This window comes from Nothobranchius furzeri, unplaced genomic scaffold, assembly GCF_043380555.1.
Source record: "Nothobranchius furzeri strain GRZ-AD unplaced genomic scaffold, NfurGRZ-RIMD1 Scf031, whole genome shotgun sequence".
NCBI lineage: Eukaryota > Metazoa > Chordata > Actinopteri > Cyprinodontiformes > Nothobranchiidae > Nothobranchius > Nothobranchius furzeri.
In genome coordinates this window covers 170098-186592 of record NW_027223048.1, presented here as the reverse complement: position 1 = coordinate 186592, position 16495 = coordinate 170098, and the positions used below count along the sequence as shown (strand labels likewise).

Genomic DNA, 16495 nt, shown 5'->3' with positions numbered 1-16495 from the left:
ACACACACACACACACACACACACACAATAGTTGACTGAACAATGAAAAAGATTTACAATACAAACTCAACTCTCCCAAAATAGTAATACGTTGCTTATGAATCAAAAGTGAAAACTGTTTTCCATAATGTGCATCATCAATCAATCTTTATTTGTACAGCACCTTCCACTGCCTTTGCAGGAGCCCAAGGCGCTGAACATAAAATACAGTAAAAACACAGATAGAATAAAAAAGAGATAAAAACAACATACAGACATAAAAGCACCATACAAAATGTAAACAGGGAGCATAAAAGCATACAAGTCACATAAAAGCTAAACGATAAAAATGAGTTTTCGAACGACTCTTAAAAACATGCAGCGACGGTGACAGTTTAATATCAAGTGGAAGCTCATTCCAGAGAGAAGGAGCCAAGACCGAGAAAGCCCGGTCACCTCTAGACCTGTACCTAGTTTGTGGGACAGTCAGTATATCCATCATCATGCTTATGTAAACAGATGATGTAGACAGAGTAAAGTAATAGTCTCACAACATTTCAGTCATGCTGTGGTGTAGAGTACACCTCAGTGTTAAGACTTACAAAACAAAGACCCGCATATAGGCCTCCCTCACACACATACAAGTACTTGACAGATATGAGTAAAAAAGTGACATAGAGAACAATGACACTAATTGTAAATAATAAATTATCCATTCCAAAATACAAGTACTTTGCATATGAAAGAAACGTTTGCGCTGCTTTCCTTAATGTGCATCATCATTCTTATGTAAACAAAGGACAATCAAGTCCTCGGCTCATAAATTTGAAGCTGTGCTGTCTTGTCCAGTACAACTCCATGTTCACACTTCCAACCAAACACCTACATGTTGTTTACATGCTGCTGTTTGCACATGTCACAACACCAAGGTGTCTTTTTGCTTGGCATCTGGAAGGCAGTCATTCCAAGGCAGAGCGTGTGAAACCATGTTGAACAACTTCCACGTTGAATCTAACAAGGACAAAGAAATGCATCCACATAACCTTTGTTACAGAGCACTTCATTACAATATTTGTCATCAATTTCATGCCATAACTGTTAATCTTTACTACAAATGATCAGTTAAAATTTACATCATTGGTATTATCAGTACACGTGTTTAGATCTTCTCATGTCACATACCGATGGAATGGATCTTTTTTTACATAGGTACTACCAAATAAATGAGTAGAGGGGCAAACAGTAAACGGCTTCTATTTCCATTAAACCATATATAGCAGTGTTTCCCAACCCTGGGTACCTGGCACCCTTATGGGTTCTCCACAAGATTGCAGGGGGTCCACACACTTGTGTCTGTGATGAAGTTGTGAGGTTCTAAAGATGATATTTTTAAAAATTAAATTTATAAACTGCTCAGGACACAAACAATTGTACAATTAACACTGTGTATTAGAGTTACAACCCTTATGGATTTATAAAATGTAGAATCATTCACTTTTGATGTGCGTGGGTGCGTAGGGATTGTGGTTGTAAGGTGCTTGGCTCATGTTGGACACAAACAAGAGGGTGCTTGTGGGAAAAAGTTGTGAACCGCTGGTCATTCATCCAGTCACTCACACATAAAAGCAGGGGTAGGGAACCCTGGTCCTGGAGAGCCACTATCTAGCTCATTTTAGAGGTTTCCTTGCTTCAACACATTTGATTCCATTTTCAGCAGCTCATGAGGCTCTACAGAGGCATGTTAATCACCTGCTGATTATCATCAGGTGTGTTAGTGCTGTGTAGCCTCTAAACATGCTGGGTAGCAGCTCTCCAGGACTAGGGTTTCTTACACCTCCATTAAATGCACAATAATTAACTTTTTGATTTTCCAACATCATTTTCACTGTCCCTTAAAAACAAAAAGAACACTTCCAAGCATCATATAAGGCCACAACAAAGTTTGAGTAACGTGCATGTCTGTTATCATGGATTCATAGGACTTCAGGGCTTGTTTTTGCTGACATTCAACAGATGTTTACCTGTGGTCACAACACAGCTTTTCTCTCAGTGTCTTCCTTCTGTGTTGGTCACACGGTTATTTTTCAAAAAAATGATGTTAGACAATAGTAACGTCCAGGGGCGCCGTAAAGCGGTGAAAGATTAGGAAGATTCTAAGGGCCCACAGCTGTCAGGTGTCAGAACCCAAGTCCCCAAACCAGCCTCTCCCAGCTAGCCGGCCTCCACCATGGACCACAACTCCCAGCATGCCCCTCGCGGGGATTCCCTCCACGTCGCACCTACGTCACGAACTGCGACTATATACGGAAGTCGCCTCCCCAGCTCACCACTCAGTCATCGTTTCTTCGGATCTATGATCAGAGTTTCCAAGCAACCGATCCATCGTACGAACTCTCAGCTCACAGTAAGTGTTCTTACTTACTTCGGGAAAACCCAACATTTCGGTGTCACTTCATTGACGCTCGAACGCTCGGGGATTCCTAGATTAAACCGAGAGCCGGCGTTTCACCGACGCTATCGCTTCCGCGTCTGTGAGACAACGCTCTCCACAAGCTCAACTCCCGTATCCAGCCGACCAGTCTGACAGGATGACTGAGTCCGTTAACCCAGCGGAGTTTGAGCAAATGAAGAAGGAGATAGTTCAGCTCCACGCCTTGGTCGATCGGCTCAACACCAAGGTGAACTCCCTGACCGACCTCACCCTTCAGTTGACAACATCCCTCAATGCTCTCCGGCAGCAAGCCCTCGCTCCACCTAAGGAGGAGCCGCAGTTCAGCCTACTGGAGAGGTGGAATGGAGAGGTTGGGAGCCCAGATGGTCTGCTCGCCTCCCTCGATATGCAATTCGAGTGCCAACCGGGACGCTTCCCCACTGCCCGCTCTCGGGTTGCGCACCTCACCTCCCTGCTTTCTGGACTCGCTCAGGAGTGGGCCGCTGCTCTTTATAATTCTAAATCCCCTACCTGCAATGACTATGCTGCTTTTGTGGCCGCCCTCAGGAAGACCTTCGTTCCACCCAGTAGGGAAGTGGGGGCTGAAGCACGTCTCTTAAAGCTCCGCCAACGTGAATGCTCTGTGTGCGCCTATGCGTCAGAGTTTTGCACCATCGCGGCCAAACTACAGTGGGATGACTCTGCCTTTCGAGCTGTTTTTTTGGAGGGGTTGGCGCCCTACATCCGAAACGAGATGGCGGGAAGAGAACTGCCCGAGACCCTGGATGAGGTTGCCGACCTGGCGTTGTGCATTGACCAACGGGTTCTGGTTCGACCCAGGTCATCCACTCGCCCACTCAGAACGCACGGACCTCTTCCTCGTTCACCAACTCCAGCTTCCAGACCCATTTCTACTGAGGAGCCTAGGCAGCTAGGCCACCTTCCCCCGGAGGAGAGAGCGACGGTGGCGCGAGGGTCTCTGTGCCTATTGTGGCTCTCCCCACCACCGGCACCTGGACTGCCCATTACGGCCGGGAAACGGAGGAACCCACTGAGTATCGGGGTAGCTCATCCCGGGTTCACCCTCTGCCTCTACCTCTTCCTACCGACTCCTCCTTCCTGTCACCCTCCTACACGACGAGACCTCACATCAGGTACATGCTCTGGTGGACTAGAGGGCCGCCGACAACTTCATGGATGTGGATCTGGCTAAACGCCTACGGATCCCCCTGACTCACCTGGAATGAGTTGTTCCGGTGACCTCGGTGGACGGCAGACCTCTCCAGCCCTATCCTGTCCAAGACCGAACCCAGTCACTCCAGATGGTCCTCCAAGGCCTTTGGGAAACCCTCCACTTTCTCATCATCTCCGCTCCCTCCTCTCCTCTAATCTTGGGGTTCCCCTGGCTCCGTCTCCACGACCCCCAGATGTCCTTGTCCCAGAACCGCCTTTTAGGCTGGGGGACCCAGTGCCAGGTCCACCTCTCTCCTCCTCCGTCCATGGCAGGCCCCCCAGCTGGTGGTCTTGGTCCTCTACCGCCCAATCCGCCACTACCCTATCGAGACCTGGCTGCAGTCTTCAATAAGCGACGCACCACCACACTGCCGCCCACCCCCGGACCTTCGCATGGGCTCACCTGGGCTACAGCCCTGGGCCCCTGCGTGCTGGAGGCCCCGCCCTCGGTCCAAAATGCATTTTTATTTTTGTATGTAATTCTCTAACAAGATAGTACCATTTAGCTGAGAAGCACTGGGATTTGTTTTGGCAAACATCTATCATGAGTCATGACTGCTTATAATTGGTCCAAGTTTTTTCACTCTTTACTTCACGGTGGGCGTTTGCAGCCTGACACACCCCAGTGTGCGGCGGCTTGAACAGTGAGTGCTTCGTAATGGCGGACAAACCCAGAAAATACAATAGTGGAGCGCTAAAAAGAAAGAAGAAGAAGGAAAAGGGGGAACGCGACAAAGAGGTGCTTAAGAAAATACCCAAGCTAACAGGTTTTTTTAAACCACTGAGCGAAGATGGAGCTGCAGGATCTTCCTTGCGTTCTGTAAACATTAGCTTTGCTAGCAGCATTTCAGTTCGGCCAGCTGATGTTCTAGCAGTTGCAGAGGAAACAAAGACGCCAGACTTGGGGGAACCTGCTGAGACCATGTCCACCATGGATTATCTTTTCCCGCTGGAGAATGATTGTGGAAGATTGGCGGCAGAATCCGGGGCTGCAGAGAAGGCTAAGACGACGAACCCCCGGGGGGACCTACTGAGACCACGTCCACCATGGATTATCTTTTCCCGCTGGAGAATGATTGTGGAAGATTGGCGGCAGAATCCGGGGCTGCAGAGAAGGCTAAGACGACGAACCCGGGGGGACCTACTGAGACCACGTCCACCATGGATTATCTTTTCCTGCCAGAGAGAGAATATGGAAGCTTGGCGGTTGAATCTGCAGCGGCAGAGGAAAAAAAAGATGCCGGACCCGACAGCACCTGCTGAGACCACCAACAACACAAATGATCTTTTCCTGTCAGTGAGTGATTGTGGAAAGTTGGCGGCTGAATCCGCGGCTGATGTTCCGGCAGCAGAGACGCTCGACCTGGAGGCATCGGAGACCACCACGTCCTCCATGGATTATCTTTTCCCATCGGAGAGTGATTGTGGAAAATTGGCGACCGAAAGTGCGTCTGGGCCACGGATTGAAACTTTGGATGAACCTTGTTACAGTACTAATCCAGCTTGCTGGGGAAAATGTGATGCATCTGTGCGTGCCTACTGGGCTGAGCGAGGACCGCAGAGCTGCCAACACATGGACGTAAATTTTAAAGCGTCCGAACGAGTGTACAAACAGCAGAAGCGGTTCTTCTCCAGATCGCACTTTAAACGCAGACTCGCCAATGGTGAGTATGTCCAAAGACAGTGGCTGCTTTTCTCTCCATCTACCGGAGCTGTGTTTTGTTTTGCATGCTGCATTTTCAGTGATGCTAAAAGCAAATAGTGCTTTGAAACTGGTTTCAGTGACTGGAAACATGCCACAAACCGGATGAAAGAGCATGAAAACAGTGAACATCACAGAAAAGCTATGCTAACATATGGGTCAGCTGCTGGAAGGATAGATACAGAGCTGGAAAAACAATTTGAATCTGAGAGTGCATATTGGACTGAAGTTTTGAGAAGACTTGTGTCTGTTGTGAAGTTTTTGGCAGAGAGAGGACTTGCTCTTAGAGGATCTAGTCATGTTTTTGGCAGGACTGATAATGGTAATTACCTGGGCCTTCTGGAGTTAATCAGCGAGTTTGATCCCTTTTTGAAGTCTCACATAGAGAAATATGGAAATGCAGGCGCAGGGACACCTTCATATCTGTCTTCTAAAATATGTGAAGAGTTTATTCAACTGATGGGTGATCGTGTTCTGTCTGAAATAGTCGGTGAAGTAAACATGGCCAAATACTATTCGATCTCTGTTGACTCCACACCAGATGTTTCCCACCTTGATCAGTTAACATTTATTCTGAGATATGTGTCACCTGAAGGGCACTCCCAGGAACGCTTTCTTAAATTTCTTCCCATAGAGAGCCATACTGGGGAAGCTTTACGTGAGCTTGTACTCAAGGTTTTGGGAGAAATGAACATTTACATTGCAAACTGTAGGGGGCAGTGTTATGATAATGCTGCCAACATGTCAGGAGTATATAAAGGACTGCAGGCACGTATAAAAGAAGTCAATGCCCTTGTTGAATGGGTTCCATGTGCAGCACACACCCTGAATTTGGTTGGGGTCAACAGTGTTAACTGTTGTTTTGAGACAGCTGATTTTTTCCAGTTTGTGCAAAACCTTTTTAACTTCTGCTCCAAGTCAACAGCACGGTGGAACATAGTGACAGCTGGACTCAAGCCCAATGCTAATAAGCGCATTGAAACATTGAAGTCACTTTCTAACACAAGTTGGGCTGCGCATGCAGATGCCACACAAGCAATATGTATAAACTATGCAAACATTCAGAAATCTTTAAAGAATATTGTACATGACACTTACCACAATGCAGCAACTAGAAATGAAGCCAGGTCACTTGATAAAAAACTGGACAAACTTGAAACTGCCTTCATGTGTCCTGTGTGGCATTTCATCCTCCAGCGCTTTGAAAAGACAAGTGTAGCGTTGCAGGCTGTGGAGCTAGACTTGTGCAAAGCTGTGGATTTGGTAAGATCCTTGAGGGACTACATTGGAGGTTTGAGAGATCAGTTTGACAGGTTTGAGTCGCAAGCAAAGGAGTTGTCTCCATCAGTTTCACATGTTTACAAAGGAAGCACTCAGAGACAAAAGAAAGCGAATGTAGCACTTGGTAAAGTGTACAGATAAAATGTCTGAAACATTGCATAAACCTGTTGAGAGTTGAAAAGTAAGTCAGCTACATTTGTTTCTGGTTAAGCTGTTACACATTTTCACCAGTAGAGGGCAGTTACAGTGCAGAAAGGAATGGGAAAAAAAGAAGAAAAAGAGGTCTCTAACATGCTTGGATCTGTATGATGATGACATGGTTCTGAGGTCCCCAATAAAACTCGGTTTTTCTACACCAAGTTGTCCTGGAGTGGTGTAACATTTTGGAGGTCCCACCGAGATCACTTTTAGGGACTGCCTCATATAGTGGATTGGAAGACTGCAGAGAGACACGGTGACGGAGCGTGCCAGAAAAAGGAGGCTAATGCTAACGAAGAGCAACAGTCTAGCTAGCACAACGCAAGGTGTGCTTCTCCGGTCGGATACACTGTAAGAGTATTTTTTTCGTCTTATTTGTCGTTCAAGCATGTCTGAGGACCGTGAAGATTTTTTGTTGGAGGTAGGGCAGAAGTTATGTGGACTATCCGTGGAAGAGCTGCTCAGAGTATGTGAACTGTGTGATATTACAGAAAAAAAAGATGAAGAAATTAAGAGTAAAACCCGCAGAGCTCTCGTTAAGCTTATTATCCAATTCTGTGAACGAGAAGATTTATTGCAGCGGGAGGATGAAGGCATGTCGGTGCTTCTGGAGCTAAATGATGAGCTGGTTTCGCTGGTGGAGGCACGGTCAGCGGCTATCAGCGCGGGAGCGGTGGCCCAGTCGTTATCTTCAGACGCAAGGGCGTCAGTTTGTTTTCAGAATTGCTGGGGACAATAACCATACACTTGAGTGGGGTTTAAAAATTGCTGGGGACAATAAAGTAGGCTAGCACAGGGGTCGGCGGCTCTGGAGCCGCATGCGGCTCTTCCATCCATCTGATGCGGCTCTCTGTGCTTGTAAAATAATGAATGGATATTTAAATAAAATGCTTTATATTTTACTGCATTAATTTTACATCTGTATGCCAATTCTAAATGTAAAGACTGTCTGCGTAAACCTGAACAGGTCCAACCCGGTCTTACTGTGAGACCGGGTTGACGGGTCACGCTTGTGCGTAATCATAGGCGCTTCCTGAGCTGAAGACAATGTGAGATTCTGGGATTCTCCTCAGACGGCTCCTGGATGTGTCGCCACATTGGAGACAGGAACAAGCACTATTCAGCCAAAGTTTCATCATCAGGGAACATTTTCTAACCGACAAGTCTCTCTGAGAGACAGGGTTTGGAAAACACTCGCTTCAGTGGGAGGAATCTTCCCGCATGGCTCTGGGTGGCTCTGGGGTTAATCAAGTTTAATTGTTTCTCTTTGCAACAATCTTCACAGGAATGCAAAACAGTTAAACGGCAGGTTACATATATTTCCATTTGACTGTTTATTTTGACAGATGAACTCAAGGATGTTGGCTGGTTTGAAAGAATTACCCAGACGCACACTGATGCGCATGGATGAGCTGACATTTTAATCGTTAACGCACATCGCGGAGGTAAAATATTCCCATCAGAACATCAGAGCTTTATACTAGACACTGTGTTCAGCGCGGCTCGGAGCGCCCACGGTGGACAGTGAGCTGAAGATCTGGGGTTCGCAGCGCAGCACAGAACTGGCGCATGCGATAAGATTTCCTCCCACTGAAACAGTCTGGAAACCCGGTCTCTCTGAGGGATGTGTCACTTGGAAAAATGTTCTTTTTATGAAATTATGAAACTTTGGCTGAACAGCGCTTGTTCCCGTCTCTAATATGGAGACGCATGACGCGTAGAGACGTTTGATCACGCACAAAGTTTATGTGGAGCAGGAGCGGTCGGGCCACGGCAGGTGAAACGTTCCTAGCCTACATGAAGTGAAACTGTTTAATTGTAACATTAATATGTTACTGGACACACTGGTCTGGTTGCTTAGACCAGTGTTTGAAGTGGAACACACACACACACACACACACACACACACACACACACACACACACACACCAGTTAAAATAATGCTGACAGCGTGGACTAGAAGCCAGGTGATGGTTTACGTATTTAAATGATGATCAGGCTGATGTAAAATGTAATCTCCATCCACATCCAGACACAATTCTCCTCTATTCTTTATCTATTTGCTCTGCTCTTGTCTGGGCTGACGTAGCTGATGGTGCGCGCGGCGCGCCTAACTAGCGGCTGATGCACATTTTATGCATTTGGAGAGGTGGGCTGGAAGCTTTGCTTTTACTGGAAGATGGTCCACTTAACGCACGGGTGTAGACTACATATTAATGACAAATGAATGAAAATTAAATTGTGAGTTTTTACTTCATATTTTAGAAATAAAAATGACGGGAGAACACATTTATGACGTCTTTTTAAACGAAATTTTCTAGCGCGACCTGCCTGCTTCACTTAAGTCACTGCTTATTAAGGTTCGTCCAGAATTACCGTGGGAAATGGGTAATAATGGCTCTTTGATGGGAACAGGTTGCAGACCCCTGGTATAAGATCTGAGCTGGTAAAACAAAAATCCTCATCAGCAGGCGTTTTTGAAAGTGGGGGGGACACAGCTGCCAATCACAAATTTTGCCGGGGACATGTCCCCGGCGTCCCCGGTTAAATTGATGCCTATGTTCAGACGGAGCGGGAAGGACGGCGGAGGCTGTGTACAAGGGGCGACTCGCAGCAGAGGGGGCGCTGTTGGAGCGGCGGCCAGGTCCGATGACAACGCTGGAGCATCAGCCAGCTCAAGGGACATCAGCGGAGCACCAGGCGGCCATGATGACCTCGCGAGACAGCGAAATGCAGCGCAGAAGGAGAGACTCCATGGGCAACAGCGGCTGCAACGTTTCATCAGTGGGATTCAGAAAATACTTCAGGATAAGTGGCCATGTGGGTGAGTCAGCAGCTAAAGACACACTGAGCTTCAGCAGCTTGGAGCACCAGATGGAAAGCGGATTGAAGAAGGGCTACTCTGAAGCTGAGATCGTGGAGGCTGTAGTGCGTGCCATCAGTCCTGGGTTAAAGCTAAGGAGCTACTTGGAGGGGAAGGAAAACCTCACACTGACCAGTTTGAGACAAGTTCTAAAAGCCCATTATGCAGAAACGGATGCCACAGTACTGTATCAGCAGTTAACCAAGGCTACCCAGGGGGCGAATGAAACACCTCTTGAGTTCCTGATTAGAGTCCTGGACTTATCCTTTTTGCATCTGAGCGTGCCCAGTCCAGCCTAAGGTTCAACAAAGAACTTGTTCAGAGTCAGTGTTTTCAGTCTATTAGAACGGGACTACTAAATGATAATGTCAGAGCAGAAATGAGATTGTATTTACAGGATGAAAACAGCAGTGATGAAGTCTTGTTAATGAAAATGCAAACAGCACAGTACAATGAAAGCGAAAGGGCTTTGAAGGCAAAAGCCCACAGGTCATCATTTAGAACAGGACTAAATGTAGTTGAGCAGAATGTTGCACATTCTGATCCGTGTACAAGCCAACCCGACACAAAGCCAGCTAAGTAATTTAGCAATCAGGGAACTTACAGGACAGGTAGCTTCACTTGTACAAACGGTTCAACAGGATAGGTCGAGTGACTCTGATGGGCAAACTAAGACATACAGAAAGTCAGCCCAGAGACCAAAAAGGCGGTGCGCTGCATGTCAACAAGAAAACAGGGACTGTGACCATTGCTTTAAGTGTGGCAGTAACTCTCACTGGGCAAAAGGATGTAAAGTAAGGGGAGCCCAGAAGCAGGGAAACTGGAAGGGGCTGTGACTGCGGGACAAGCCACAGCTTCAGCACCAATGTCCCAATGTGACAACATTCCCAAAGCCCAAAGGTTACTTCAGGCATCACCAACAAGCTCAGGAAATCCCAAAATTAGGAACCAACCACAAAACATGTTTAATCTGAGTACCAAAAAAAGAAAAGTAGCGCAGCTAGTGGGTAAAAAGTGTCTAGTATGGTGTAAAATGAACAACTGTAAAACACAGGCCCTGTGGGACACGGGGGCCCAAGTTTCAATCATGAGTGCACGCTGGAAGTCAGATAACTTACCTGATTTAGAAGTCCACCCAATCAGTGATCTTCTAAGTGGGAATGAGCTTTTAGACCTGAGAGCTGTGAATGGATCAGAAGTTCCTTTCCAGGGTTGGGTAGAAGTTAGCCTTAGCCTTTGTGACCCAAAAGGGAAAACTTCTGCTCAGTATGAAGTTCTGGTTCCAATTCTAATAATTCGTGATGTGATGCAGAAACCAATAATAGGTTTTAATGCTACTGAGGAACTGATAAAAAGGGACACTACTCAGTCCAGTGAAAGTGTGTCTTTACTCAGAAATTCACTAAGAGTGGGATCAGGCAAAGCGGGAGCACTTTTGAACCTTATCCACACCTCAAGTAGTGAGACAGTTACCTACCCGATTAGATCAGGACGGACAGCTATTGTCGTACCCAGTGGACAGATGCATGGCATTAGTTGTTCCGTTAAAACAGGCTCAAAAGTACAACGTGAAATGCTTTTTGAGCCTGATGGAAACCTGTCATTAGATGAGGGCCTGAAATTTAACAGCCAGCTGCTGCTTGTATCAGGCAAGACCCGAAAAGCTAAGATCTATTTTACTAATGTTACCAAACATGACATTGTTTTGCCAGCTAAAACCCTTATAGGTAACAGAGAGAGTAACACACACCTTTCCCATGAACCTAAAAAAAGCTCAGCTAGGTTCAGTTGGAGAAAAAGACAACTCACCTAGCTTACCTGAAGAGCCTTGGAACCCACCTGTCAGTCTGAGCCACCTTAACACAGAGCAGCAGGCAGCTGTCATGGAAATGTTGAAGGAGGAGTCAGGGGCATTTGCTAAACACAAAGAGGAAATTGGCCACATAAAAAATTTGAAAATGGATATTAAACTGACTGACCAGATTCCTGTGGCCAAATCCTACAACGCGGTCCCTCGTGCTCTCTATGATGAAGTCAAAAATCACATTCAGGACTTGTTCAAGAAAGACTTTATTCGCAAATCAACCTCATCTTACGCTTCACCAGTAGTGTGTGTGTGTGAGGAAACGGGATGGAAGCCTGAGACTGTGTATCGATTATAGGGGTCTCAATAAATAGACCATTCCAGACAGGCACCCTATACCGCAAATACAGGAGATAATTGATGGACTTGGCAGCAATATGTGGTTCAGTGTGCTCGACCAAGGTAAAGCGTACCATCAAGGTGAAATCAACGAGGATTCAAAAAAATACACAGCCTTTACAACACCTTGGGGGCTGTATGAATGGAATAGAATTCCATTTGGGCTTACCAATGCACCTTCAGCATTCCAACGTAGTATGGAGGAAAGTCTAGAAGGCTTGAGGGACAAAATATGTACTCCATATTTAGATGATGTTTTGGTGTACAGTCAAACATTTGAACAGCATATTGAAGATTTGAGAACAGTTCTCAAACGCCAGCAGGCTTGGGGGATAAAACTAAGACCTGATAAATGTGACTTGTTCAAAAATGAAGTCCGCTATGTGGGCAAAATCATTTCAGCAGATGGACACAAAATGGATGAAAAAGAGGTGCAAGCAGTACAAGCTTTAAAAAACAACCCTCCAACAAACATCAAAGAGCCGAGAAAGCTTTTGGGATTTTTGGGGTGTTATCGAAGTTATGTGCAAGATTTTTCAAGACATGCAAAGTGCTTGTACGATTTACTCTCAGAGGACATCAACCAAACACCAACGCAGTCAGCTAAGGCGGGACATGCTGCGCCCACCAAAAAAATCATATGGAGTGACAGTCACCAAAAAGCACTAGACTATCTGGTAGATGTTCTGACTAACCCACCTGTCATGGCTTATCCCAGGTTTGAGGACCCTTTCATCCTGCACATAGATGCATCGGAGGAAGGACTTGGGGCAGTTTTGTACCAGAGGCAGGACAGTAAGTTAAGAGTAATCGGATATGGATCGAGAACACTAACACAGGCTGAGAAAAACTACAGGTTGCACTCAGGGAAACTTGAGTTTTTAGCACTAAAGTGGGCCGTTACCGAGCGCTTTAGAGACTATTTGTTCTATGCTCCCTCAGTGACAGTTTATAGTGACAACAACCCTTTAACCTATGTTTTAGGCACAGCTAGACTTAATGCGACAGGACACAGATGGGTTTCCGAGTTGGCAGATTTGAACATAACACTGAAATACCGCCCCGGGTAAAGTAACACTGATGCAGACTTTTTGTCCAGAACACCTTCTAATATGGACTCTTACATGCCAGAATGCACTGAGCTGTGCTCACCCGAAGTGTTAAGTGCATTACTAAATGCTATTGAAACACAGGAAGACCAGCAGCTGGATTGGATATCAGCTGTAACGTGCAGTCCAGAAGTAAATCAAATACTTACAGAAACCCAGCCAGATGTGAGGATCACAAAACAGGAGCTACTACAAGCTCTAAAGCAGGACTCTACCATAGCTTATGTTCTAAACTTAAAGGGTAGGGGCACAAACTTTGACAAAACATTAGTGACCAAAGATCCCAAAGTAAAACAGCTGCTCCATGAGTGGAAAAAGCTTTTGATTTCTAATGACGGGTTGTTGATAAGAAAAACTGTGACTTACACTCAGATTGTGATTCCAGAATCATACAAAGAACTAGTCTATAAATACCTTCACTGTGAAATGGGTCACCTGGGGGTGGAGCGTGTGATGAATTTGGCAAGAAGTAGATTTTACTGGCCGAATATGTACAAAGATATTGAGTTTTTCATCACACAGGTGTGTAAATGTAACATACAGAAAAAGCCTACAGTTCAGTTGAGGGCCCCCATGAGTCACGTGCCTGCTACTGCACCCTTTGAAATGGTTTCAATAGACTATGTTCATCTCGAAAAAAGCAGGGGAGGGTATGAGTATATTCTAGTGTTACAGGACAACTTCACTAAGTTTGCTCAAGCGTACCCTACACGCAACAAGTCTGGCAAAACAGCAGCAGATAACATTTTTAATGACTTTTCCTTGAAATTTGGTTTTCCTGGTAAATTACACCATGATCAAGGCAGGGAATTTGAAAACCATTTATTCAAACAGCTGCAGACGTACACAGGAATGGCCAATTCAAAGACTACACCCTACCATCCACAGGGGAACCCAGTTGAAAGGTTTAATCGTACCTTGCTGTCGATGCTGCGGACCCTAGATGAGGAAAAGAAGGAACACTGGAGTGACTATGTAAACAAAGTTGTGCGTGCCTATAATTGTACAACCAGTGACTCAACAGGATACTCGCCCTTTTATTTACTCTTCGGTAGACATCCACGTCTCCCTATAGATGTAATTGTTGGACTGAGTGAGACTAACCAGTGCAAATCACATGAAGATTATGCTCACAAATGGAAACAGCAGATGAAAGAAGCATATGGCATTGCATCTAGAAACATTAAAAAGAACCTGGCAAGAGGAAAATCACATTATGACCAAAAGAGACAAAGTGCGGTACTCTCACCTGGGGACAGGGTACTCGTCAGGAACATGTCAGAGAGGGGAGGGCCTGGGAAGCTGCGCTCTTATTGGGAGGATCAGGTTCACTTAGTGATCTCTCAGAGGGGGGAAATAGCCCTGTTTATGAGGTTAAGCCGGAGCGTGGTACAGGACGTGGTCGTATTCTCCACCGCAACATGCTAATGCCCTGTAACGCATTACCTCTCCCAAAAACAACAAGGGCTGAACCACGCCGCACTACGCAGACACAAAAACCAAGAGATCTCCCAGATGCATTGGACTATACAGAGAGTTCAGATGAGGAGGAACTGTATTGGTCTCAGGGAGCGAGGCACCACCGCTGCCAGCCTCAAGAGGATTTGATGGTGTCAGCCCCTGCTGCGGAAATTGCCCAGGACTCTCAGCAAATGAATTTGGAGCTCAGAGTGGATGCTGAAGAGTTCCAACCAGGCATGGGGAATGGGCAGGATAACACCGAACAAGACATCTTGGCATCATCAAAAACTGCTGCTTCTCCAGATCAGCCCAGTGAGATAAACTCAGAACAGTCGGAACCACAGCTGAGAAGGTCTCAAAGAGAGAGATGCCCCCGGAAAATACTGACCTATGATGCGTTTGGGCAACCAGTTCAGGGAGTAATTGGTCATAGTGTTAACCCATTGTATGCCAGTGTACCCGCCTCTCCATTGTGTGAACAGTTTGGAGTATCTTGGACAGCTCTACATGGGTTTTACAATCCAGCCTATGTGCCAGTCAGTTATTGTTGAACTGTGAAGTACATTCCCAAATTTAAACTTGTATAATTTTTTTTTGCACAAATGTATGAGTACTTTCAAGGTTTTACCAGTATGGTGACACAAGTATCTGATGCTTTTGGGATGGTAGCAGGATAAATGGGACTGATAGATGACAAGGTTAATTGTACAATGATGATTGCTATCTAAGTTGCTAGACTCCGGAGTGTGTGATGAAGTGATAGTAATGTGTCTAAGAGGGAAATATTTCTACATGGACCATTTAGGAAAAAACTCAGCATTGTTATAAGCCTATGCTTATCTGGTAAATGAGTAACATGTGATTCAGTCACTTGTGGTTCAATAGTTCAGTGTGAAAGTGATCTTAAACCACTGCTAAACCCTACCCTAATCCATACCATCTTGATATTGTCACTAAAAAAACAATAGTACATTTGTTTATTCTTGTTCAGTATTGTCATGTTTTGTCAATGTTGAGACAACATTTATTTAGCAGGGGAGGAATGTAGCACTTGGTAAAGTGTACAGATAAAATGTCTGAAACATTGCATAAACCTGTTGAGAGTTGAAAAGTAAGTCAGCTACGTTTGTTTCTGGTTAAGCTGTTACACATTTTCACCAGTAGAGGGCAGTTACAGTGCAGAAAGGAATGGGGAAAAAAGAAGAAAAAGAGGTCTCTAACATGCTTGGTTCTGTATGATGATGCCATGGTTCTGAGGTCCCCAATAAAACTCGGTTTTTCTACACCAAGTTGTCCTGGAGTGGTGTAACACAAATACAAAAGGAGAAAGTGCCACCACTTCAGAGGTGGAGCAGTCAGCGAGACACAAATTCTCCACAAGTGTTTTTTTGGTGGTTGTTGATAGACTACTTGCTGAAATGGATCGCAGGCAGAGGTGGAAAGAGTACTAAAATTTCCTACTTAATTACGAGTACCAATACTTTGATAATTTTTTACTCAAGGACAAGTAAAAGTACCTGCCTAAATCTTTACTCAAGTAAAAGTAAAAAGTATTGTAAATAAAATGTACTCAAAGTAAAAGTTACTTAGTTACATTTTTGTCAGCATCAGGGGCGGATTTAGGGCTGAAGAAGATCCGGGGCTTAAGACACACGCGCGCACACACACACACACACGCGCGCGCGCACACACAAACGTGACACGCACTAGTCAACATCATATTTGTCTTGTACCACATAATTTTTAATCTGAAGCTACATATTAAGCATTTTCAGGTCAGAGTATTGTTCCTGTTAGTGTTTAGTGTGAGATGATAGTAAATATTCCCTTTCTTTCTCCAACAACTTTACCTGATAGTAAGCTAGCTTTAGGCAAACCAGCAGCACAACAAATATTTTCAAATAAGACTCACAAACCTGAGTCAGCACCAGTCTCATCAAAGCTGGGGTTCTGTCGCCGTACTTTTGGTCTAAAAAACGTCCTTATGTCCATCTTCACTCATGCGTTTCAGGCAGAGACTGCAGAAGAAGCCGGC

At 45.4% G+C, this 16495-nt stretch overlaps 1 protein-coding gene across 1 annotated transcript in view; it reads right to left on the bottom strand.

The window, feature by feature from the left end:
• Window positions 1-94: 94 nt before the first annotated feature.
• LOC139064481 (uncharacterized) overlaps window positions 95-16495 on the bottom strand; it is a 33094-nt gene continuing 16693 nt past the window's right edge. The window contains exon 2 of the mRNA XM_070547807.1: window positions 95-990. The gene's annotated coding sequence lies outside the window, so the exon portion shown is untranslated. The remainder of the gene's footprint in view (window positions 991-16495) is intronic.